At 45.5% G+C, this 25,618-nt stretch overlaps 1 protein-coding gene across 3 annotated transcripts in view; it reads left to right on the top strand.

Annotated features, from left to right (window-relative positions):
• The window catches only part of LOC115177877 (SAM and SH3 domain-containing protein 1), a 331,417-nt gene that overhangs the window by 161,592 nt on the left and 144,207 nt on the right, over positions 1 to 25,618 (top strand). Inside the window, exon 1 of one of the 3 annotated variants that reach the window (XM_029739113.1) lies at positions 18,922 to 19,103. The exons of the other annotated variants lie outside the window; for them this stretch is intronic. The gene's annotated coding sequence lies outside the window, so the exon portion shown is untranslated. Of the gene's footprint in view, positions 1 to 18,921; positions 19,104 to 25,618 lie in introns of those variants that run through there. 3 annotated transcript variants of the gene reach the window in all.

Below are 25,618 nucleotides of genomic sequence, written 5' to 3'. Positions count from 1 at the left end.
AAATCTTTTCAGTCCCCTGAGGGGGAATAGGCATTGTCTTGCCCTCTTTACGACTGTCTTGGTGTGTTTGGACCATGATAGTTTGTTGGTGATGTGGACACTAAGGAACTTGAAACTCTTGACCCTCTCCACTACAGACCCATAAATGTTAATAGGGGCCTGTTCAGCCCTCGTTTTCCTGTAGAAATCAGGATCAGCTCCTTTGTCTTGCTCACATTGAGGGAGAGGTTGTTGTCCTGGCACCTCCTCCCTATAGGCTGTCTCATCGTTGTCGGTGATCAGGCCTACCACTGCTGTGTCATCAGCAAACTTAATGTTGGTGTTGGAGTCGTGCTTGGCCACGCGGTCGTGGGTGAACAGGGAATACAGGAGGGGACTAAGCACGCACCCCTGAGGGGCCCCCGTATTGAGGATCAGTGTGGCAGATGTGTTGAATCCTGCACTTACCACATGGGGGCGGTCTGTCAGGAAGTCCAGGATCCAGTTGCAGAGGGAGGTGTTTAGTCCCAGGGTCCTTAGCTTAGTGATGAGCTAATATCACCCTACCCTACCTAAACAGCCCTGAGAGAGAAAGAGTTGGGTGGAAGACAGAGAACAGACCAAAGAGAGCGAGAAAGTGAGAGACCCGAAAAGGAGAGATGGAGACATCTCCCTTCTCTCAGGGCAGCGTAGGGTTAATGCAGGGAGTGCATGCCTACACACAGGAGGCCAGAGGCGGCTGGCATCATTCCACAGCAGCATTGCTCACTGAATTTAAATTAACCCAAAGTGGAGTCTGAGGAGAATCGCCAACTACCACGCAAGTGCCGGCCTGATCCCCCTTCATATGACTGTAACTCTAATGTGCATCTCATCGGTAGGGCTATGATATACTGCTAGTTTATCCTGGCCAGGCCACATTCTAAGGAAAAACTCCCAGCCCTACTGTTATGATGTTTATGTTACCAGCCTTGTGGTTTCCCCAGAAGAGTGAGGTCTGATAACATTACACAGTCCACCTCTCATGACAGGAATTGGTTCCAAAAGACTGCAGAGCTCTAGCCGCCAGCTGATTTAGATCATTGACCATATGCAGTGTGAACATACTGGATGATTAGTCTCGCTTGCCAGCTGAGCTTTGGGGTTTGGCCTTTACCTACTACAGCTGGACAATGTGCCAGGTATCAGAAAGAAACAAAGTGTTACAGCTTCAAAGTTCTCTCACAAGTGCAGTAGTTGAGTGTGTGGTTTTGACTGGTCCTGGTGCCTGGGGGTGATGTATCTGGGGGTGATGTATCTGCATGTGTCTGGGTCACAGTGGGCCTGTCAGTGCTGCTGACGCCATGCAGCCAGCCTCTCACTAATAGGATTTGGACATTGCCCAGTCATGCATGCACGCACGCGCACACACACACACACACACACACACACACACACACACACACACACACACACACACACACACACACACACACACACACACACACACACACACACACACACACACACAGGCATACTCACACAGGCACACTCACACAGGCACACTCACGCAGGCACACACATGCTCTGTTCTTGAGAAGGGAATGTTTCAACTGGTACAGTGACTGTTACAGTCCAGGGGAATCTCTCTCTTTCAAACTCACTCACTCCCTCCCTCTCTCTATCTATCTCTCCCTATCTCTTTCTCTCTCCATCTCCATCTCTCTCCCTCTCTCCCTCTCTCCCCTCTCTCTCTTTCTCCCCTCCTCTCTCTCTGCCTCTCTCTCTCCCTCTCGCAACTTGGCATTTATTGTCATGAATCTTGCTCTGGAGGCAGAATTGTGCAATTTCTGCTAGATGGCCATGTGCAAAGTCAAAAATGGCAATGATGGTAAAAAAAAAATCATGAAAACAAAGAAATCACTTTTTGGTCTTAATTTAAGGTTAGGCATTAGGGTGAGCAGTGTGGTTAAGGTTAAGGTTCATTTTATTACTTTGTGGCTGTGCCAGTTAGTGACCACTCTACAGAGTTACCTTTCTTTTTCTCCCTCTCCCTCTCTATCTCTCTCTCTCTCTCTCTCTCTCTCTCTCTCTCTCTCTCTCTCTCTCTCTCTCTCTCTCTCGGTCTCTCTATCTATCTCTCTTTCACCCTGTGTGGGGTATTTCTAGCAGAGAGGCTTGCTTCAGATGGGTATTTCATTGTAATCTCTTGGTTTAGTGTGAAATGATGTAACCTACAGGCAATGTCAAGGTGAACTAGTCTAAATGTGTGGTTTCCCTCCACAGTGCTTTGTGCTACTGTACTTCTCCCCACTAAATGAATAGAGCCTTGGAGGGTTCCAGCAGGGCTAGCCAGATGATCCCTGAGAAATGGAGCTGAGTCTGACAGAACAGAGGCAGTAATCACAGGCAATCTTCCGCTCTGGGACCCTCTACTCTGGCCTGGGCAGACCCTGGAGACGCTTTTCTTGCCCAAAACCTATGATTTGATATCTTCTACCACAAAGAAGGGCTCAGATGCACAGGGCACCACAGAACACAGCAGTAGGGCAGTAGAGGATGAGAGAGAAGCTATTTTCACAGAGTTAGGAAGTTGGAGACTGATTGTCTCATTTACACCTTACCACCTTACCACCTCTCCACCACTCTTATTCTCATGGCTTTCTCATGACAGGCCTTTCTCTCTGCTCTCTATCTTAAAACCCTGTTTTGCACACTCATCACAGAGATAATCAGCTGCCACTATCTTTCACGGTTCAGAAGGCCAGAACTGAAATGGGAAAAATAATATTTTCCATTAATGCTTCTTGGTCTTGCAAAATACTTTAAAACTGGAGGAGAGGGTATCGCTTGTTGGGTTTAAAGCTCTGATAGAGGACAATGTCCCATAATCCCCTGTTTCTGTGACTGATCTAATGACATGTCACTCCAGCTCCTGTGACAGAGGACTGAGGTCTGGGAAGGGGAGGGTAATTGTATGTAAATCCTCACATTTGAATCCACATAGAAGGATCTTCCAATTGATGCCCACAGAGCAAGGTTTAGACCTATACAGATGTATAATCTTAATTTGAGACAATTTTCTACAGTGGGAAAATAATCCTGCAGCAACAGGAAATGTGAATTATTATGTGGATTATAATTAATGGACGTTTTTGTAGGGGTTGGTACATTTTTCCTTTGGGCAAATCAAATCTGAAATTTCGAAGTGGAAATTACAAACTTAAGAAGACTTTTTAAAACTGCTTTGCAGGAAAATTCTCAGCAGCTAAAGAGTGATCAAATGAATATCCTACATCTGTACAATGATGGGGTCAGATTCAGGCACAAACAAACAAACAAACAACCTCATGTGTAAGCATAGTTGTCTCTCTTATTCTATGTCTGTGCAGACTATCATGATACTTTGTGTGTGTGTGTTTCTCAGGACATTTCTGTGGGTTTAAATTGGGAGGATCCTGCGTGTCTGGGCCAGGCATGGTAGACTAGAGCCCTGTCCAGACTGACACACAACAGCGTGTTGTAATGACTTTTCCTCTCTTTACGATAGTCTGCCGGACTGAACCTCAACAGTGATGTTCTCTCACACCATGTTTGTGTAGGCAGCCATGATAGGAGGAGGATGAGGAGGAGCTACTTGCAGTAGTACTGGGGAGCTGATGTTGACCATGTATTGTAGAACCATAACAGGAACATGGTTCCTCTATTGGAGCTCATTGAAGCCACAGAAAACTTCCTCATCTGATCAAAAAACTAATGCTTTAGGCTTATCCTTTCTCCTTTTCTAATGACTGTAGTATTACATTAATTGGGCAAAAATGCTCTTTCATTTCCCATGTGCCTTTGCTTTTAGGGAGTTTCTCTGTGTGGTTTTGAAGTACGGTATCTGACTATGTGAACTATATGCAAATGACAAACCCTGTTGGCATTTAAATATATACTGTGCATCTTTAGGTTGCTCTGTGGTCTGGTGTGGTTGTCTGTTTTTCTCTGTGGTGTGTGTTCTCCCCATTACAATGATCCAATACTCCCAGGCACAGGTAGCAGTCCTATAGGACTGTGTGTTGGAGACCAGCGCTCTGCTGCCATCTAGTGTTGGCCAGCATCTGCCCTGATGTTAGGACTGGGATAACCTCACCTGTGTGTGTGTGTGTGTGTGTGTGTGTGTGTGTGTGTGTGTGTGTGTGTGTGTGCGTGCGTGCGTGCGTGCGTGCGTGCGTGCGTGCGTGCGTGCGTGGGTGGGGTAGCTCATTACTGAGAGTCTATATTAGTGAAGGAGGTCAGTCAGAGTCAATGAGCATGCTCTAATTCTTCTCCAATTCCATTGTGCTCTGCCACTTGTCAGACATTTGCATATAAATTGCTTTAGATATGATGTTCATGGTAACGGTTTAACGACTACTTGTTTATCATTTATGAACACTTTGGACATTTTTAGGCACAGTAAAGCATTATAGATATAATTTGATGCTCTGAAGAATGTGTATGTGTCTACAGTCGTGGCCAAAAGTTTTGAGAATGACACAAATATTAATTTTCACAAAGTCTGCTGCCTCAGTTTGTATGATGGCAATTTGCATATACTCCAGAATGTTATGAAGAGTGATCAGATGAATTGCAATTAATTGCAAAGTCCCTCTTTGCCATGCAAATGAACTGAATCCCCCAAAAACATTTCCACTGCATTTCAGCCCTGCCACAAAAGGACCAGCTGACATGCTGATTGAGTTGGAATAACAGACTGGAAGCTTCAAAAGGAGGGTGGTGCTTGGAATCATTGTTCTTCCTCTGTCCATCATGGTTACCTGCAAGGAAACACGTGCCGTCATCATTGCTTTGCACAAAAAGGGCTTCACAGGCAAGGATATTGCTGCCAGTAAGATTGCACCTAAATCAACCATTTATCGATCATCAAGAACTTCAAGTAGAGCGGTTCAATTGTTGTAAAGAAGGCTTCAGGACTCCCAAGAAAGTCTAGCAAGCGCCAGGACCGTCTCTTAAAGTTGATTCAGCTGTGGGATTGGGTCACCATCAGTACAGAGCTTGCTCAGGAATGGCAGCAGGCAGGTGTGACTGCATCTGCACGTACAGTGAGGGAAAGACTTTTGGAGGATGACCTGGTGTCAAGAAGGGCAGCAAAGAAGCCACTTCTCTCCAGGAAAAACATCAGGGACAGACTGATATTCTGCAAAAGGTACAGGGATTGGACTATTGAGGACTGGGGTAAAGTCATTTTCTCTGATGAATCCCCTTTCCGATTGTTTGGGGCATCCAGTAAAAAGCTTGTCCGGAGAAGACAAGGTGAGCGCTACCATCAGTCCTGTTTCATGCCAACAGTAAAGCATCCTGAGACCTTTCATGTGTGGGGTTGCTTCTCAGCTCACTCACAATTTTGCCTAAGAACACAGCCATGAATAAGGAATAGTACCAACACATCCTCCGAGAGCAACTTCTCCCAACCATCCAGGAACAGTTAGGTGATGAACAATGACTTTCCAGCATGATGGAGCACCTTGTCGTAAGGCAAAAGTGATAACTAAGTGGCTCTAGGAACAAAACATCGATATTTTGGGTCCATGGCCAGGAAACTCCCCAGACCTTAATCCCATTGAGAACTTGTGGTCAATTCTCAAGAGGCGGGTGGACAAACAAAAACCCACAAATTCTGACAAACTCCAAGCATTGATTATGCAAGAATGGGCTGCCGTCAGTTAGGATGTGGCCCAGAAGTTAATTGACAGCATGCCAGGGCGGATTGCAAAGGTCTTGAAAATGAAGGGTCGACACTGCAAATATTGACTCTTTGCATCAACTTAATTTAATTGTCAATAAAAGCCTTTTACACTTATGAAATGCTTGTAATTATACTTTAGTATTCCATAGTAACATCTGACAAAAATATCTAAAGACAATGAGGCAGCAGACTTTGTGAAAATATATATTTGTGTTGTTCTCAAAACTTTTGGCCACGACTGTACGTATGTGTGTGTGTGTGTGTGTGTGTGTGTGTGTGTGTGTGTGTGTGTGTGTGTGTGTGTGTGTGTTTGTGTATATGTTCGTGTATGTGGTCGTGTACAATGAGGGAAAAAAGTATTTGATCCCCTGCTGATTTTGTACATTTGCCCACTGACAAAGAAATGATCAGTCTATCATTTTAATGGTAGGTTTATTTGAACAGTGAGAGGCAGAATAACAACAACAAAAAATCCATAAAAACGCATGTCAAAAATGTTATAAATTGATTTGCATTTTAATGAGGGAAATAAGTATTTGACCCCTCTGCAAAACATGACTTAGTACTTGGTGGCAAAACCCTTGTTGGCAATCACAGAGGTCAGACGTTTCTTGTCGTTGGCCACCAGGTTTGCACACATCTCAAGAGGGATTTTGTCCCACTCCTCTTTGCTGATCTTCTCCAAGTCATTAAGGTTTCGAGGCTGACGTTTGGCAACTCGAACCTTCAGCTCCCTCCACAGATTTTCTATGGGATTAAGGTCTGGAGACTGGCTAGGCCACTCCAGGACCTTAATGTGCTTCTTCTTGAGCCACACCTTTGTTGCCTTGGCCGTGTGTTTTGGGTCATTGTCATGCTGGAATACCGATCCACGACCCATTTTCAATGCCCTGGCTGAGGGAAGGAGGTTCTCACCCAAGATTTGATGGTACATGGCCCCGTCCATCGTCCCTTTGATGCGGTGAAGTTGTCCGCCCCCTTAGCAGAAAAACACCCCCAAAGCATAATGTTTCCACCTCCATGTTTGACAGTGGGGATGATGTTCTTGGGGTCATAGGCAGCATTACTCCTCCTCCAAACACGACGAGTTGAGGTGATGCCAAAGAGCTCCATTTTGGTCTCATCTGACCACAACACTTTCACCCAGTTACATTTACATTTACATTTTAGTTATTTAGCAGACGCTCGTATCCAGAGCGACTTACAGTAGTGAATGCATACATTTCATAAAATGTATTCTCCGTACTGGTCCCCCGTGGGAATCAAACCCACAACCCTGGCATTGCAGTTGTCCTCTGAATCATTCAGATGTTCATTGGCAAACTTCAGACGGGAATGTATATGTGCTTTCTTGAGCAGGGGGACCTTGCGGGCGCTGCAGAATTTCAGTCCTTCACGGCGTAGTGTGTTACCAATTGTTTTCTTGGTGACTATGGTCCCAGCTGCCTTGAGATCATTGACAAGATCCTCCCGGGTAGTTCTGGGCTGATTCCTCACCGTTCTCATGATCATTGCAACTCCACGAGGTGAGATCTTACATGGAGCCCCAGGCCGAGGGAGATTGACAGTTATTTTGTGTTTCTTCCATTTGCGAAAATCGCACCAACTTTTGTCACCTTCTCACCAAGCTGCTTGGCGATGGTCTTGTAGCCCATTCCAGCCTTGTGTAGGTCTACAATCTTGTCCCTGACATCCTTGGAGAGCTCTTTGGTCTTGGCCATGGTGGAGAGTTTGGAATCTGATTGATTGATTGCTTCTGTGGACAGGTGTCTTTTATACAGGTAACAAGCTGCGGTTAGGAGCACTCCCTTTAAGAGTGTGCTCCTAATCTCAGCTCGTTACCTGTATAAAAGACACCTGGGAGCCAGAAATCTTTCTGATTGAGAGGGGGTCAAATACTTATTTCCCTCATTAAAATGCAAATCAATTTATAACACATCTGGATGTTTTGGTTGTTATTCTGTCTCTCACTGTTCAAACAAACCTACCATTAAAATTATAGACTGATCATTTCTTTGTCAGTGGGCAAACGTACAAAATCAGCAGGGGATCAAATATTTTTTTTCCCTCACTGTATGTGTATGTATCATTGTGTGTTTCTGTTTTCTCTTCCACTAACCCTTACCCTTCCATCCCTCCCTTCCTCAAATGAAAACACTGTATCTCTTTCTCTCTTTTTCTCTCTCTCTCCATCCCTACATCCTCTCTCCCTCTCTTTATTTCTCTCTCGCGCGCTCTCTCTCTCTGCTCATTTTCCAGTCCCAGTTAACAGATGGTGCTGGGTAGCCCTGTCTCTGTCTCACCATGTCTCTCTGTGTGTGTGTGTGTGTGTGTGTGTGTGTGTGTGTGTGTGTGTGTGTGTGTGTGTGTGTGGGGGGGGGGGGGGGGGGTGTGTGTGTGTGTGTGGTAGTCAGCCTCCGTGGTAATGATCAGTATTCAGTACCAGTCTCTGGTAACTGGCCAGTCTGGACAGCATGTTGGCCCCATAGACTCTGGAGAGATCTCTACTCTAGCAACTAGCAACCACTGCCTGCCTGTCTGTCTACTTCAGTGCCTCACTGCCTACATGCCTGTCTGCCTGTCTACCTGTCTGCCTCAGTGACTCACTGCCTAGATGCCTGTCTGTCTGTCTGCCTGCCTGCCTGGCTACCTGCCTGTCTGCTAGCTGGACTTGCAGCCTCCTTATGTGAAGTATCTCATCACTCAATGAGGGTAATCAAACACTCAAACACACACACACACACAGACACACACACACACACACACACACTCACACACAGACACACACACACACACACACACACACACACACACACACACACACACACACACACACACACACACACACACACAGACACTCTCTCCTTTGTCTGTCGCTGTTTCTCCATAGATGGCTAGAGAGAGATTAGTCGATGAATGTTGTACTTGTGTTGTTCAGTTTTAATTTGTCTGCCCTGGCTGATCGTTAGCCTCTGGAGGATTGTATGGTGCTCTGTGCTAAAAATAACCAAGTGCCCTATTTCCAATCTGTTGAATGACTGAGTGGAGTACCTGATGGGTTTGTGACATTAGTGTCTATAGCAGCTTCTGGTCAAATCGAACCTAAAGTCCTACTATTAAGGAAGAGAGAGAGTGTGATGATGGAGGATTAAGATTTTTTTTGAGGTTTAAATACTTGGAATAACAGGTCCGTAATTTGATTTAGAGAATCCTATTTCTTCATAGATGACATAGTCTTATCTTTATGCAGAAGTGTGTTGCCTGGCAGGGAAAGTGTGTGTGTCACAATTTGGCACCAAAATGAAAGCTGATTTGGTTTTTAATTAGGCTAGTGGCTCTCAATTCCCCATATGAGGTCAGAGTCACACACACACACACACACACACACACACACACACACAAACACACTCTCTCTTTCTCTCGCACACACACGCATACACACACAGAGCGAGAGAGAGACAGAATCATGCTTAAGAAATATATTACGTGTATCTCCCAGAGTTCTAGTCATTTGGTGCTCATTTAAAAGCAATAGGGTTTGAACAGCTTGGCACTAAATTCTCTACGTGCATTAGTGGTAGTAGTGTTAGCTCCAGTCACTGTTTTCCCTCCCGCTATACTCTACATGAATGGTCATTTCAGTGTTTTACTCTTCTGTTCACTCAGTTCTTAATCCATGTCTGTGACCTCTGACCTATTCAAGCAAGCAGACCAAGTCAAGCAAGAGTAGTTATCTGGTATTTATCTCTGTTTATCCTTTGAGGTCTCAGGCCAACATTTTCAACTTTTACAAGAGAAGCTGGATATAATTAAAGGTTTTATATGTCTGTCTGTGTGGGGGCCATCGTAGTCCAGACTGTGTATTATTATTAAGGTCCTATCAGTGTGTTTGACCTCAAGTTCATCAGAATTGATATCCTGTTCCTGGATTAGAGTCTGGATACACAGGCTATCATTATTTCTGATAGAGGTTTGTGTGAATCTAAAGACCACTACTGTCATGATTACTCCTGCTTCATGTGAGGGTAGGTTGGGAGCGGTTGGGAGGAGGTTTTGGGGGTAGTTGTGTGAGTGTATCAGAAATAGCCTCATAAGGTTATTAATCAAATAGACCAAAGTTCTGACTGGACCTAAATCTGCTTTACATACACACAGGGTATGCTGTTTTCCAACCACTTAATCCAAATATGTTACCCACAGTAGTGTGTGTGTGTGTGTGTGTGTGTGTGTGTGTGTGTGTGTGTGTGTGTGTGTGTGTGTGTGTGTGTGTGTGTGTGTGTGTGTGTGATGGTGTTTCTTTTTTAAATGTTTGCCATTAGAGCTACTTCCAGCATATTGACCGTTTGTAAATGTTGTGACAGCAGGTCTAAACAGGATGCAGCAGCAGAGTTGTGGTGTGTGTCTATGTAGAGGTGGGGTGTGTGTCTATGTAGAGTTGTGGTGTGTGTCTATGTAGAGTTGTGGTGTGTGTCTATGTAGAGTTGTGGTGTGTGTCTATGTAGAGGTGGGGTGTGTGTCTATGTAGAGGTGGGGTGTGTGTCTATGTAGAGTTGTGGTGTGTGTCTATGTAGAGTTGTGGTGTGTGTCTATGTAGAGTTGTGGTGTGTGTCTATGTAGAGTTGTGGGTGTGTGTCTATGTAGAGGTGGGGTGTGTGTCTATGTAGAGGTGGGGTGTGTGTCTATGTAGAGTTGTGGTGTGTGTCTATGTAGAGTTGTGGTGTGTGTCTATGTAGAGTTGTGGTGTGTGTCTATGTAGAGTTGTGGTGTGTGTCTATGTAGAGTTGTGGTGTGTGTCTATGTAGAGTTGTGGTGTGTGTCTATGTAGAGTTGTGGTGTGTGTCTATGTAGAGTTGTGGTGTGTGTCTATGTAGAGTTGTGGTCTGTGTCTATGTAGAGTTGTGGTGTGTGTCTATGTAGAGGTGGGGTGTGTGTCTATGTAGAGGTGGGGTGTGTGTCTATGTAGAGTTGTGGTGTGTGTCTATGTAGAGGTGGGGTGTGTGTCTATGTAGAGTTGTGGTGTGTGTCTATGTAGAGGTGGGGTGTGTGTCTATGTAGAGGTGGGGTGTGTGTCTATGTAGAGGTGGGGTGTGTGTCTATGTAGAGTTGTGGTGTGTGTCTATGTAGAGGTGGGGTGTGTGTCTATGTAGAGTTGTGGTGTGTGTCTATGTAGAGGTGGGGTGTGTGTCTATGTAGAGTTGTGGTGTGTGTCTATGTAGAGGTGGGGTGTGTGTCTATGTAGAGTTGTGGTGTGTGTCTATGTAGAGGTGGGGAGTGTGTCTATGTAGAGGTGGGGTGTGTGTCTATGTAGAGGTGGGGTGTGTGTCTATGTAGAGGTGGGGTGTGTGTCTATGTAGAGGTGGGGTGTGTGTCTATGTAGAGGTGGGGTGTGTGTCTATGTAGAGTTGTGGTGTGTGTCTATGTAGAGGTGGGGTGTGTGTCTATGTAGAGTTGTGGTGTGTGTCTATGTAGAGTTGTGGTCTGTGTCTATGTAGAGTTGTGGTGTGTGTCTATGTAGAGGTGGGGTGTGTGTCTATGTAGAGTTGTGGTGTGTGTCTATGTAGAGGTGGGGTGTGTGTCTATGTAGAGTTGTGGTGTGTGTCTATGTAGAGGTGGGGTGTGTGTCTATGTAGAGGTGGGGTGTGTGTCTATGTAGAGGTGGGGTGTGTGTCTATGTAGAGTTGTGGTGTGTGTCTATGTAGAGGTGGGGTGTGTGTCTATGTAGAGTTGTGGTGTGTGTCTATGTAGAGGTGGGGGTGTGTGTCTATGTAGAGTTGTGGTGTGTGTCTATGTAGAGGTGGGGTGTGTGTCTATGTAGAGGTGGGGTGTGTGTGTCTATGTAGAGGTGGGGTGTGTGTCTATGTAGAGTTGTGGTGTGTGTCTATGTAGAGTTGTGGTGTGTGTCTATGTAGAGTTGTGGGGTGTGTGTCTATGTAGAGTTGTGGTGTGTGTCTATGTAGAGTTGTGGTGTGTGTCTATGTAGAGGTGGGGTGTGTGTCTATGTAGAGGTGGGGTGTGTGTCTATGTAGAGTTGTGGTGTGTGTGTCTATGTAGAGTTGTGGTGTGTGTCTATGTAGAGTTGTGGTGTGTGTCTATGTAGAGTTGTGGTGTGTGTCTATGTAGAGGTGGGGTGTGTGTCTATGTAGAGGTGGGGTGTGTGTGTCTATGTAGAGTTGTGGTGTGGTGTCTATGTAGAGTTGTGGTGTGTGTCTATGTAGAGTTGTGGTGTGTGTCTATGTAGAGTTGTGGTGTGTGTCTATGTAGAGTTGTGGTGTGTGTCTATGTAGAGTTGTGGTGTGTGTCTATGTAGAGTTGTGGTGTGTGTCTATGTAGAGTTGTGGTGTGTGTCTATGTAGAGTTGTGGTCTGTGTCTATGTAGAGTTGTGGTGTGTGTCTATGTAGAGGTGGGGTGTGTGTCTATGTAGAGGTGGGGTGTGTGTCTATGTAGAGTTGTGGTGTGTGTCTATGTAGAGGTGGGGTGTGTGTCTATGTAGAGTTGTGGTGTGTGTCTATGTAGAGGTGGGGTGTGTGTCTATGTAGAGGTGGGGTGTTTGTGTCTATGAGAGGTGGGGTGTGTGTCTATGTCTATGTAGAGTTGGGGTGTGTGTCTATGTAGAGGTGGGGTGTGTGTCTATGTAGAGTTGTGGTGTGTGTCTATGTAGAGGTGGGGTGTGTGTCTATGTAGAGTTGTGGTGTGTGTCTATGTAGAGGTGGGGTGTGTGTCTATGTAGAGTTGTGGTGTGTGTCTATGTAGAGGTGGGGTGTGTGTCTATGTAGAGTTGGGGTGTGTGTCTATGTAGAGGTGGGGTGTGTGTCTATGTAGAGGTGGGGTGTGTGTCTATGTAGAGGTGGGGTGTGTGTCTATGTAGAGGTGGGGTGTGTGTCTATGTAGAGGTGGGTGTGTGTCTTGTAGGTGGGGTGTTGTCTATGTAGAGGTGGGGTGTGTGTCTATGTAGAGTTGTGGTGTGTGTGTCTATGTAGAGGTGGGGTGTGTGTCTATGTAGAGTTGTGGTGTGTGTCTATGTAGAGGTGGGGTCTGTGTCTATGTAGAGTTGTGGTGTGTGTCTATGTAGAGGTGGGGTGTGTGTCTATGTAGAGTTGTGGTGTGTGTCTATGTAGAGGTGGGGTGTGTGTCTATGTAGAGTTGTGGTGTGTGTCTATGTAGAGGTGGGGGTGTGTGTCTATGTAGAGGTGGGGTGTGTGTCTATGTAGAGGTGGGGTGTGGTGTCTATGTAGAGTTGTGGTGTGTGTCTATGTAGAGGTGGGGTGTGTGTCTATGTAGAGTTGTGGTGTGTGTCTATGTAGAGGTGGGGTGTGTGTCTATGTAGAGTTGTGGTGTGTGTCTATGTAGAGGTGGGGTGTGTGTCTATGTAGAGGTGGGGTGTGTGTCTATGTAGAGTTGTGGTCTGTGTCTATGTAGAGTTGTGGTGTGTGTCTATGTAGAGGTGGGGTGTGTGTCTATGTAGAGTTGTGGTGTGTGTCTATGTAGAGGTGGGGGTGTGTGTCTATGTAGAGTTTGTGGTGTGTGTCTATGTAGAGGTGGGGGTGTGTGTCTATGTAGAGGTGGGGTGTGTTGGGGTGTGTGTCTATGTAGAGGTGGGGTGTGTGTCTATGTAGAGTTGTGGTGTGTGTCTATGTAGAGGTGGGGTGTGTGTCTATGTAGAGTTGTGGTGTGTGTCTATGTAGAGGTGGGGTGTGTGTCTATGTAGAGTTGTGGTGTGTGTCTATGTAGAGGTGGGGTGTGTGTCTATGTAGAGGTGGGGTGTGTGTCTATGTAGAGGTGGGGTGTGTGTCTATGTAGAGTTGTGGTGTGTGTCTATGTAGAGTTGTGGTGTGTGTCTATGTAGAGTTGTGGTGTGTGTCTATGTAGAGTTGTGGTGTGTGTCTATGTAGAGTTGTGGTGTGTGTCTATGTAGAGGTGGGGTGTGTGTCTATGTAGAGGTGGGGTGTGTGTCTATGTAGAGTTGGGTGTGTGTCTATGTAGAGTTGTGGTGTGTGTCTATGTAGAGTTGTGGTGTGTGTCTATGTAGAGTTGTGGTGTGTGTCTATGTAGAGGTGGGGTGTGTGTCTATGTAGAGGTGGGGTGTGTGTCTATGTAGAGTTGTGGTGTGTGTCTATGTAGAGTTGTGGTGTGTGTCTATGTAGAGTTGTGGTGTGTGTCTATGTAGAGTTGTGGTGTGTGTCTATGTAGAGTTGTGGTGTGTGTCTATGTAGAGTTGTGGTGTGTGTCTATGTAGAGTTGTGGTGTGTGTCTATGTAGAGTTGTGGTGTGTGTCTATGTAGAGTTGTGGTCTGTGTCTATGTAGAGTGTGGTGTGTGTCTATGTAGAGGTGGGGTGTGTGTCTATGTAGAGGTGGGGTGTGTGTCTATGTAGAGTTGTGGTGTGTGTCTATGTAGAGGTGGGGTGTGTGTCTATGTAGAGTTGTGGTGTGTGTCTATGTAGAGGTGGGGTGTGTGTCTATGTAGAGGTGGGGTGTGTGTCTATGTAGAGGTGGGGTGTGTGTCTATGTAGAGTTGTGGTGTGTGTCTATGTAGAGGTGGGGTGTGTGTCTATGTAGAGTTGTGGTGTGTGTCTATGTAGAGGTGGGGTGTGTGTCTATGTAGAGTTGTGGTGTGTGTCTATGTAGAGGTGGGGTGTGTGTCTATGTAGAGTTGTTGTGTGTGTGTCTATGTAGAGGTGGGGAGCTGTGTCATGTAGAGGTGGGGTGTTTGTGTCGTATGTAGAGGTGGGGTGTGTGTCTATGTAGAGGTGGGGTGGTGTGTCTATGTAGATGGTGGGGGTGTGTGTCTATGTAGAGGTGGGGTGTGTGTCTATGTAGAGTTGTGGTGTGTGTCTATGTAGAGTTGGGGTGTGTGTCTATGTAGAGTTGTGGTGTGTGTCTATGTAGAGTTGTGGTGTGTGTCTATGTAGAGTTGTGGTGTGTGTCTATGTTAGAGGGGGGGTGTGTTGTCTAGTAGGTAGTTGTTGGGTGTGTGTGTCTATGTAGAGGTGGGTGTGTGTCTATGTAGAGGTGTGGGTTGTGTCTATGTAGAGGTGGGGGTTGTGTCTATGTAGAGGTCGGGTGTGTGTTATGTAGGAGTGTGTGTCTATGTAGAGGTGGGGTGTGTGTCTATGTAGAGTTGTGGTGTGTGTCTATGTAGAGGTGTGGGTGTGTGTCTATGTAGAGTTGTGGTCGTGTGTCTATGTAGAGGTGGGGATGTGTGTCTATGTAGAGGTGGTGGTGTGTGTCTATGTAGAGGTGGGGTGGTGTGTCTATGTAGAGGTGGGGTGTGTGTCTATGTAGAGGTGGGTGTGTGTCTATGTAGAGTTGTGGGGTGGTGTGTGTCTATGTAGAGTTGGGGGTGTGTGTCTATGTAGAGTTGTGGTGTGTGTCTATGTAGAGGTGGGGATGTGTGTCTATGTAGAGGTGGGGTGTGTGTCTATGTAGAGGTGGGGTGTTGTGTCTATGTAGAGGTGGGGTGTGTGTCTATGTAGAGGTTGGGGTGTGTGTTATGTAGAGGTGGGGGTGTGTTATGGTAGATTTGTGGGGTGTGTGTCTATGTAGAGGTGGGTGTGTGTCTATGATGAGGTGGGGTGTGTGGTCTATGTAGAGGTGGGGTGGTGTCTAGTAGAGGTGGGGGGGTGTGTGTCTATGTAGAGGTGGGGTGTGTGTCTATGTAGAGTTGTGGTGTGTGTCTATGTAGAGTTGTGGTGTGTGTCTATGTAGAGTTGTGGTCTGTGTCTATGTAGAGTTGTGGTGTGTGTCTATGTAGAGTGTGGTGTGTGTCTATGTAGGTGTGTCTATGTAGAGTTGTGGTGTGTGTCTATGTAGAGGTGGGGTGTGTGTCTATGTAGAGTTGTGGTGTGTGTCTATGTAGAGGTGGGGTGTGTGTCTATGTAGAGTTGTGGTGTGTGTCTATGTAGAGGTGGGGTTGTGTGTCTATGTAGAGGTGGGGTGTGTGTCTATGTAGAGGTGGGGTGTGTGTCTATGTAGAGTTGTGGTGTGTGTCTATGTAGAGGTGGGGTGTGTGTCTATGTAGAGTTGTGGTGTGTGTCTATGTAGAGGTGGGGTGTGTGTCTATGTAGAGTTGTGGTGTGTGTCTATGTAGAGGTGGGGAGTGTGTCTATGTAGAGGTGGGGTGTGTGTCTATGTAGAGGTGGGGTGTGTGTCTATGTAGAGGTGGGGGTGTGTGTCTATGTAGAGTTGTGGTGTGTGTCTATGTAGAGGTGGGGTGTGTGTCTATGTAGAGTTGTGGTGTGTGTCTATGTAGAGGTGGGGTGTGTGTCTATGTAGAGGTGGGGTGTGTGTCTATGTAGAGGTAGGGTGTGTGTCTATGTAGAGTTGTGGTGTGTGTCTATGTAGAGGTGGGGTGTGTGTCTATGTAGAGTTGTGGTGTGTGTCTATGTAGAGGTGGGGTGTGTGTCTATGTAGAGTTGTGGTGTGTGTCTATGTAGAGGTGGGGAGTGTGTCTATGTAGAGGTGGGGTGTGTGTCTATGTAGAGGTGGGGTGTGTGTCTATGTAGAGGTGGGGAGTGTGTCTATGTAGAGGTGGGGTGTGTGTCTATGTAGAGGTGGGGTGTGTGTCTATGTAGAGGTGGGGTGTGTGTCTATGCAGAGTTGTGGGGTGTGTCTATGTAGAGGTGGGGTGTGTGTCTATGTAGAGGTGGGGTGTGTGTCTATGTAGAGGTGGGGTGTGTGTCTATGTAGAGGTGTGGTGTGTGTCTATGTAGAGGTGTGGTGTGTGTCTATGTAGAGGTGGGGTGTGTGTCTATGTAGAGGTGTGGTGTGTGTCTATGTAGAGGTGTGGTGTGTGTCTATGTAGAGGTGGGGTGTGTGTCTATGTGTGGACAGGTTTGTCCCTGCTACAGCTGTGTAAGGCTGCTCTCCACTGTTCCTATAAACCATAGGTTTTGAACTGGATTGAACAGCAACAGAAACAGTAGGTTTAACACAAACCCAGTGACTGGATGTGATTGAGTATGGCCCTCTGTCTCCTGTGGTTCTAGTCTCCACAACTGTCCCATGTGACGTCACTGCTGTGGTTCTAGTCTCCACAACTGTCCCATGTGACCTCCCTGCTGTAGTTCTAGTCTCTATAATCATCCCATGTGACCTCCCTGCTGTAGTTCTAGTCTCTATAATCATCCCATGTGACCTCCCTGCTGTAGTGGATTGTGGGTGCTTAGGACTGTCAGTGAGTCTGCGTGATGCTGTAAGCCCCTTACCTCCCAGGGGGTTCATAACAAGAACAGGGGGGACTTCCTGGTCCTGTTTTAACTCATTGTCTGTCCTCCCTTGCCCTCTGTCTCCTTCCCTCCCTTTCTCTCGTTCCCCCTCTCCCACGGCCCCAAGGGGTCATCAGGCCCTCTATCGTTCCAAAACGGGATGATGTTTTTTCTTATTTTTCTTCTTCTCCCAATTTAACAAATCTTAACCTCACTGAGTGACTCATTCAAACCTTAACCTCACTGAGTGACTCATTCAAACCTTAACCTCATTGAGTGACTCATTCAAATCTTAACCTCACTGAGTGACTCATTCAAATCTTAACCTCACTGAGTGACTCATTCAAACCTTAACCTCACTAAGTGACTCATTCAAATCTTAACCTCACTGAGTGACTCATTCAAATCTTAACCTCACTGAGTGACTCATTCAAATCTTACCCTCACTGAGTGACTCATTCAAACCTTAACCTCACTGAGTGACTCATTCAAATCTTACCCTCACTGAGTGACTCATTCAAACCTTAACCTCACTGAGTGACTCATTCAAATCTTAACCTCACTGAGTGACTCATTCAAATCTTAACCTCACTGAGTGACTCATTCAAATCTTAACCTCACTGAGTGACTCATTCAAATCTTACCCTCACTGAGTGACTCATTCAAACCTTAATCTCACTGAGTGACTCATTCAAATCTTACCCTCACTGAGTGACTCATTCAAACCTTAACCTCACTGAGTGACTCATTCAAACCTTAACCTCACTGAGTGACTCATTCAAATCTTACCCTCACTGAGTGACTCATTCAAACCTTAACCTCACTGAGTGACTCATTCAAATCTTAACCTCACTGAGTGACTCATTCAAATCTTACCCTCACTGAGTGACTCATTCAAACCTTAACCTCACTGAGTGACTCATTCAAATCTTACCCTCACTGAGTGACTCATTCAAATCTTACCCTCACTGAGTGACTCATTCAAATCTTACCCTCACTGAGTGACTCATTCAAACCTTACCCTCACTGAGTGACTCATTCAAATCTTACCCTCACTGAGTGACTCATTCAAACCTTACCCTCACTGAGTGACTCATTCAAACCTTAACCTCACTGAGTGACTCATTCAAACCTTAACCTCACTGAGTGACTCATTCAAACCTTAACCTCACTGAGTGACTCATTCAAACCTTAACCTCACTGAGTGACTCATTCAAACCTTAACCTCACCGAGTGACTCACTCAAATCTTAACCTCACTGAGTGACTCATTTAAATTATTGTTGCTTTTAGCTGTATCCGGGCTATTTAAAAATGAACGCCTTATTAAAAATTAACACCAAAGGAGAGAGGGAGTAAGAGCCAGAGAGGGAGAAGGAGAGGGAGAAAATGAACGAGAGAGAGAGGGAACGAAAGAGAGAGAGAGTTGGATAGTTGGAAGCAAGAACTTGAAGAGCCCTGTAATTTGGTTGTGATTCCATGACAGACAAATGACTCAATATGATTTTGTGGCAGGCAACCCCTGTCAGTTCCTAGCACACAGCAGCCAGCTGGGCTGTGGGAGGAGCTGGCCCTGGATCAGTTTTTAGTTTTTAGGTGGGGCCCTCTCTTTCTGTGTTACAACAGGAAAACTCTAGTCACACTTACTGGACCGGACCCCGAAGAGAGGAGAGGAGACGAGAGGTGACGTCCCACTGTGGGCATTAAGCTGTGAGAGAAAGAGGGAGAGAGAGAGAGAGAGAGAGAGGGAGAGAGAGAGAGAGAGAGGGAGAGAGAGAGAGAGAGAGAGAGAGAGAGAGAGAGAGAAGAGGGAGAGAGAGAGAAGGAGAGAGAGAGAAGAGGGAGAGAAGGAGAGAGAAGATAGAGCTCCACAGAGAGGAAAAGATAGACAGACAGTGGGGGTAAAGATATAGAGAAAGGGAGAGAGTGGCTGAGTTAAAGGAAGAATTAGCCTAGCCTAGCATGTAGCTAGCCCCCTCCCTCCCTCCCCTGGAGCAGATCAGATCTGTGCTTCATGACTGGACCTCTGTTACTCTGCTGCTCTGCTTCTCCACCAAGCCATGCATTGTTCTCTAGTCTACTGTACTCTACTTGTTCCTCACACTCTGAGAGAGGTACACACAGTTAGCAGGACAGTTACAGATCATTTCCTCTGAAACACTTGGACAGTTCGTGGCTCTGTTAGACTGTCCGCGGCTCTATTATAGTGGTGAGTACTTGTATCCTGTTTTGGTCTTTCTTTCATTTCATTTCAGGGGAAATCGTATCTCTTCTTTCATATATTTGTATTGTCAAAGATTTAAATGCTTTGGATGGAGAAATAATATAATTTAAGAGTTGTGAACAAAGTGAAAGAGAACTCACCAGAGGAGTTAATTTACTATGAGGTCTTGTGTTGTCACATTGAGACATATAGAGACATTTTAGCTTCAGACATACATAAGGAGTTTCATGGTGAGTGTAACTGAGTTGGAATGAGATTATTGTTGGCTGAGCTGGTATTTTAACTGAAACTTTGTGAAGCATGCCAGCCCTCCTCTGCTTTCTGATTGACTGACTGATGCTGCTGAGTCACCATGCTAGCTGATTCTCACTGCACTGCTCCATGCGCTGTGTGTGTGTGTGTGTATGTTTGCGTGTGCGTGTGTGCACCTCCTGGTCCCTGCCAGCCTTCCTGCGTGTGTGTGTGTGTGCGTCTATACGTGTGTGTGCGTCTATACGTGTGTGTGTGTGTGTGCGTCTATACATGTGTGTGTGTGTCTGCCTCCATTAGCCATAATTAGCCCTTTACTCCTTCGTTCTCCAGTACATGACAGGGTGAGTGGTTCCTCACATGTCTTCTCTGGAGCCAGACAGACAGATAGAGAGAGAGGGATGAAGAGAGAGAGGGATGGATGAAGGGATCAGGATCCATTACTATTTATCATCAGCCTCTGAAGCCTCTATTGATTTCCTTTTCCATTGAGTGAGAACAAAGCCTTGCTCCCAGCAAAGACCCAAATAAAGAATTGTGCTACATATCAGCACTGAATCTGAGCCTCACGGCTGTTTATTGATCTCCTCTTCTCCCGGACAAGCACAAACACACACACAACAGAGAAACACACACTCACACAACACCACCACACTGACACAAATGCACACACACACACACAGAGTGAGAAACACACACACACACAACACCACCACACTGACACAAATGCACACACACACACAGAGTGAGAAACATACACACACACACAACATAGAAACACACTCAAATAAGCATACACACACATAGACACGGTCTGTCCTTGTTCACTAGAGGAGTGCCATTGTTCAGTGTGTGTGTGAGTGTGTGTTTGGAGGTGAGGGCCTTTGACAAATAGCTGTTTTGCCTTTGTGAGTGTGGAGCTCTATATTCTCTCTCCTTCTCTTTCTCTCTCCCTTCCTCCCTCTCTCTCTTTCTCTCTCCACCTCTCTTTCTCTCTCTCCCTCGCTTTCTCTCCCTCTTCTCTTTCTCTCTCTCTCTCTCTCTTTCTCTCTCTCCCTCTGTTTATCTTCCTGTCCGGACCTCTGGAGCCGGCATCTGGAGCAGCGGTCAGCTGACAAGAAACAAGGGAACGGCGGGAGGGAGGGGAAAGAGGGGAAGGAGCGATACAGGAGGGAAGGAGGTATGGAGCCAAAAACCTCCCAAGGTAGCTCCCCAAGCAGGCCTCCTTATTGTATTGTACAGTCCCAGTCCAGGACCCAGTCCCAGACCCAGACCCAGTCCCAGTCCCAGACCCAGTCCCAGTCCCAGACCCAGACCCAGACCCAGTGTGTAATGTTCTGTATGAAGGATATCTGAATCCATAGACAAAGAAATAGACAGAGACATAGACAGAAATAGAGCTGAACAAACAGGCTTGATTTGAGCTCTTTAGCTGGGGGTTCTCATCGAGGGGAGACAGGGGAAGCTCACAGGAACAACTGACAGGCTAAATCAGCTACCTACAGGCAGAGGGGGGAGGTAGATTGTTGGCACCGGGATGGAGCTACCCATGGCCCGAGGGGGGTCTGGAGGTAGATTGTAGTGAGTTGGCACAGTGATATGAAGGAAGGGTTCCTCTGTTCTGTTCTGGCCTTCTCTGCCTGGGAGGTAATTAATGGAGTTTCAGCCGTCAAAGCCCTCTCTATCTCTCTCTCTTGCTCTCTCTTTCTCTCTCTCTTTCACTCTCTCGCTGTAGTAGCTCTCTGCCAGTCAGACAGACTGTCTTTCTCCCTAGACTCTCTCTCCCTCCCCCTCTCTTTCTCTCTGTTTCTCTCCTCTTTATTCTCTACTTTTTCTGTAGTAGTCTGTCAAAGCGTTGCTATAGAGATAGACCTCTGAGCCCAATTCTCATGAGACACATCAGCTTGTTTAGACTAGAGAACACTTCTCTCTCGGGGCTGGTGGACATTTGGGATTTGTTGACTTGTTTAAAGTAGACTTTGTTGTGGATGAAACAAATGGAGACTCATGGCCTGCCTGTCTGCCTGTCAGTCAGTGTGTTGTGGATGTGTCTACCTAATAGATGTGGACGGGCCAGACGTGAGCTCTGCAGAGGATCCGCTTAGCATTAGCCTTACAGAGCCAACACTTCCCTGTCTCTACAGTGTGCCCTGCAATGGCTGATCCTAACCCTGTGAGCCTTTTTGTTCTGCCTATCCCCTCAGTCATTCAGTCATACCATCAGCAGAGCAGCTACACACACACGCACACACACACACATGGATGTACACACACACACATTCACACGTCAATCCCTTAGCGTTGTGCGGTATGCACAGTGATGGGATTTCAAACAGAATGGAATCCGTTAATAAAATTATAGAGATTCCAGTGTATTCAAAGCTTCAGCTCCCTATTACTGTGCCAACAGCAGAAAGCCCTGTGCTTTGTGCCAACAGCCCAGCTCTGTATAACTAACTATCCACTGGTCTGTGCCAGGCCAGGGCACAGCTCCACCGCCCCCACTACCAACCAGTGAAGGATGGATGACATCATCAGCCGTCACGTTTGGCATGTCCTTCCTGGACACCCAGATTTACAGAGGAAGTCTTTGTAACATCTGCTGCAGCCTTTCTGCTCCGTCACACCACTGATCATGTGACTGTATATAATCCCCCAGTCTTGTCTGTGGAGGAAGAGAAGAGAGAGACGGTGAACACCATCCCTCATTACATTAATAACAACACTGAGGTTGTTTGACAGTCTTTTCTCAACTCCATATGTACATGTGTTACTGCTTTTTTCTGGTGGGCCTCTTGTTACATTCTACATTTAAGTCATTCAGCAGATTCTTTTATCCAGAGCGACTTACAGGAGCAATCAGGGTTAAGTGCCTTGCTCAAGGGCACATTAACAGATTTTTCACCTAGTTGGCTCTGGGATTCGAACCAGCAACCTTTCGGTTACTGGCCAAATGCTCTTAACCACTAGGCTACCTATCTGTTCAGGTCTGTGTGTGTGTGTGTGTGCGTGTGCGTGTGCGTGTGCGTGCGCATGTGTGCGTGCGTGCGTGCAGTACATTGAGTATACAAGACATTAAGAACACCTTTTCTTACCACCCAAAAGTGGTAAAGCTGCCAGCTCTTAGCAAACTGTTGGAAAAAATTGTGCTATTTCTCTGTAAACAAATTGACAACAGACTTTCAGCATGCTTATAGAGAAAGGCACTCAACACTGACACAAATGACTGATGATTGGTTGTAAGAAATTGATAATAAGAAGATTGTGGGAGCTGTACTGTCAGATTTCAGTGCAGCTTCCATATTATTGACCATAACATGTTGCTGAGAAAACTTCTGCCATTATCGTGGATTCAGCTCTATCTATCTACTAGAACTCAGAGGGTTTTCTTTAAGCGAAGCCTCTCTAATGTCAAACATGTAGGGTGTTTTGTGCCGCAGGGTAGCTCTCTAGGTCCTCCACGCTTTTCTATTTTTACCAATGACCTGCTTAAACAAAGACTGTGTGTCCATGTCTGCTGATGATTCAACCATATACACTACCATTCAAAAGTTTAGGGTCACTTAGAAATGTCCTTGTTTTTGAAAGAAAAGCACCTTTTTGGTGCATTAAAATAACATCAAATTGATGAGAAATACAGTGTAGACATTGTTAATGTTGTAAATGACTATTGTAGCTGGAAACTGCTGATTTGTTATGGAATATCTACATTGGTGTACAGAGGCCCATTATCAGCAACCATCACTTCTGTGTTCCAATGGCACGTTGTGTTAGCTAATCCAAGTTTATCATTTTAAAAGGCTAATTGATCATTAGAAAACCCTTTTGCAATTATGTTAGCACAGCTGAAAACTGTTGTCCTGATTAAAAAAGCAATAAAGCTGGCCTTCTTTAGACTAGTTGAGTATCAGCATTTGTGGGTTCGATTACAGGCTCATAATGGCCAGAAACAAATAACTTTCTTCTGAAACTCATCAGTCTAATTCTTGTTCTGAGAACTGATGCTATTCCATGCGAGAAATTGCCAAGAAACTGAAGATCTCGTACAACGCTGTGTACTACTCCCTTCACAAAACAGAGCAAACTGACTCTAACCAGAATAGAAAGAGGAGTGGGAGGCCCCGGTGCACAACTGAGCAAGAGAACAAGTACATTAGAGTATCTAGTTGGAGAAACAGACGCCTCACAAGTCCTCAACTGGCAGCTTCATTAAATAGTACCCGCAAAACACCAGTCTCAACGTCAACAGTGAGGAGGCGACTCCGGGATGCTGGCCTTCTAGGGATGCTGGCTCTGACGCACACACTTACCCCACCAGACATACCACTAGGGGTCTTTTCACAGTCCCGAAATCCAGAACAAATTCAAGAAAGCGTACATTATAATATAGAGCCATTATTGCATGGCACTTCCTTCCATCTCATATTTCTCAAATGAACAACAGGCATGGTTTAAAAAAACAGATAAAGCAACATCTCACAGCATAACACCTCTCCCTTATTTGACCTAGATAGTTTGTGTGCATGTATTGATATGTAGGCTACGTGTGCCGTTTTTTTCATTTACAGTTGAAGTCGGAAGTTTCCATACACCTTAGCCAAGTACATTTAAACTCAGTTTTTCACAATTCCTGACATTTAATCCTAGTAAACATTCCCTGTTTTAGGACAGTTAGGATCACCACTTTATTTTAAGAATGTGAAATGTCAGAATTATAGTAGAGAGAATGATTTATTTCAGATTTTATTTCTTTCATAACATTCCCAGTGGAAAAACGTTTTGGGTAGCCTTCCACAAGATTCCCACAATAAGTTGGGTGAATTTTGGCCCATTCCTCCTGACAGAGCTGGTGTAATTGAGTCAGGTTTGTAGTCTTCCTTGCTTGCACATGCTTTTTTAGTTCTGCCCACACATTTTCTATAGGTTTGAGGTCAGGGCTTTGTGATGGCCACTCCAATACCTTGACTTTGTTGTCCTTAAGCCATTTTGCCACAACTTTGGAAGTATGCTTGGGGTCATTGTCCATTTGGAAGACCCATTTGCAACTAAGCAACCATAGTCTGGCTTTTATATCGAGGTTTTGGAGCAGTGGCTTCTTCCTTGCTGAACGGCCTTTCAGGTTATGTCAATATAGGACTCATTTCACTGTGATATAGATACTTTTGTACCTGTCTCCTCCAGCATCTCCACAAGGTCCTTTGCTGTTGTTATGGGATTGATTTGCACTTTTCACACCAAACTACGTTCATCTCTAGGAGACATAATGCGTCTCCTTCCTGAGTGGTATGACGGCTGCGTGGTCCCATGGTGTTTATACTTGCATACTATTGTTTGTACAGATGAACGTGGTACCTTCAGGCGTTTGGAAATTGCTACCAAGGATGAACCTGTCACGTTCGTCATAATAATGATCGGACCAAGGCGCAGCGTGAGTAGCGTTCCACATTATTTATTAGAAAGTGAAACTTTAGAAAAATACAAAACAAATAAAGAATAAACGAACCGTGACTAACAATGCAACTACACATAAACATTATCCCATAACCCTCAAGTGAAAAACAAGCTACTTAAGCTACTTGATCCCCAATTAGAGACAACAATTACCAGCTGCCTCTAATTGGGAATCATACAAATCAACCAAACATAGAAAAACTAAACTAGAACCTCACATAGAAAATAATAACTAGAAAAAAAACAGTCACGCCCTGACCTACTCTAACATAGAAAATAAGAGCTTTCTATGGTCAGGACGTGACAGAACCAGACTTGTGGAGGTCTACAGTTGTTTTTCTGAGGTCTTGGCTGATTTCTTTTGATTTTCCCATGATGTCAAACAACGAGGCACTAAGTTTGAAGGTAGGCCTTGAAATACATCCACAGGTACACGTTCAATTGACTCAAATTATGTCAGTTAGCCTATCAGAAGCTTCTGAAGCCATGACGTAATTTTCTGAAATTTTCCAAGCTGCTTAACCTCCCTGGGCAAGGTGGGACGCTTCCTAGTCAACAGCCAGTGGAATCGCGTGGCGCGAAATACAAATACCTCATAAATGCTATAACTTCAATTTCTCAAACATATGACTATTTTACACCATTTTAAAGACAAGACTCTCATTAATCTAACCACATTGTCCGATTTCAAAAAGGCTTTTCAGTGAAAGCAAAAGATTAGATTATGTCAGGAGAGTACCCTGCCAAAAATAATCACACAGCCATTTTCAAAGCAAGCATATATGTCACAAAAACCAAAA

The sequence above is a fragment of the Salmo trutta genome, chromosome 1 (genome assembly GCF_901001165.1).
Source record: "Salmo trutta chromosome 1, fSalTru1.1, whole genome shotgun sequence".
NCBI classification, from domain to species: domain Eukaryota; kingdom Metazoa; phylum Chordata; class Actinopteri; order Salmoniformes; family Salmonidae; genus Salmo; species Salmo trutta.
This window is presented reverse-complemented; position numbering and strand designations above follow the sequence as displayed.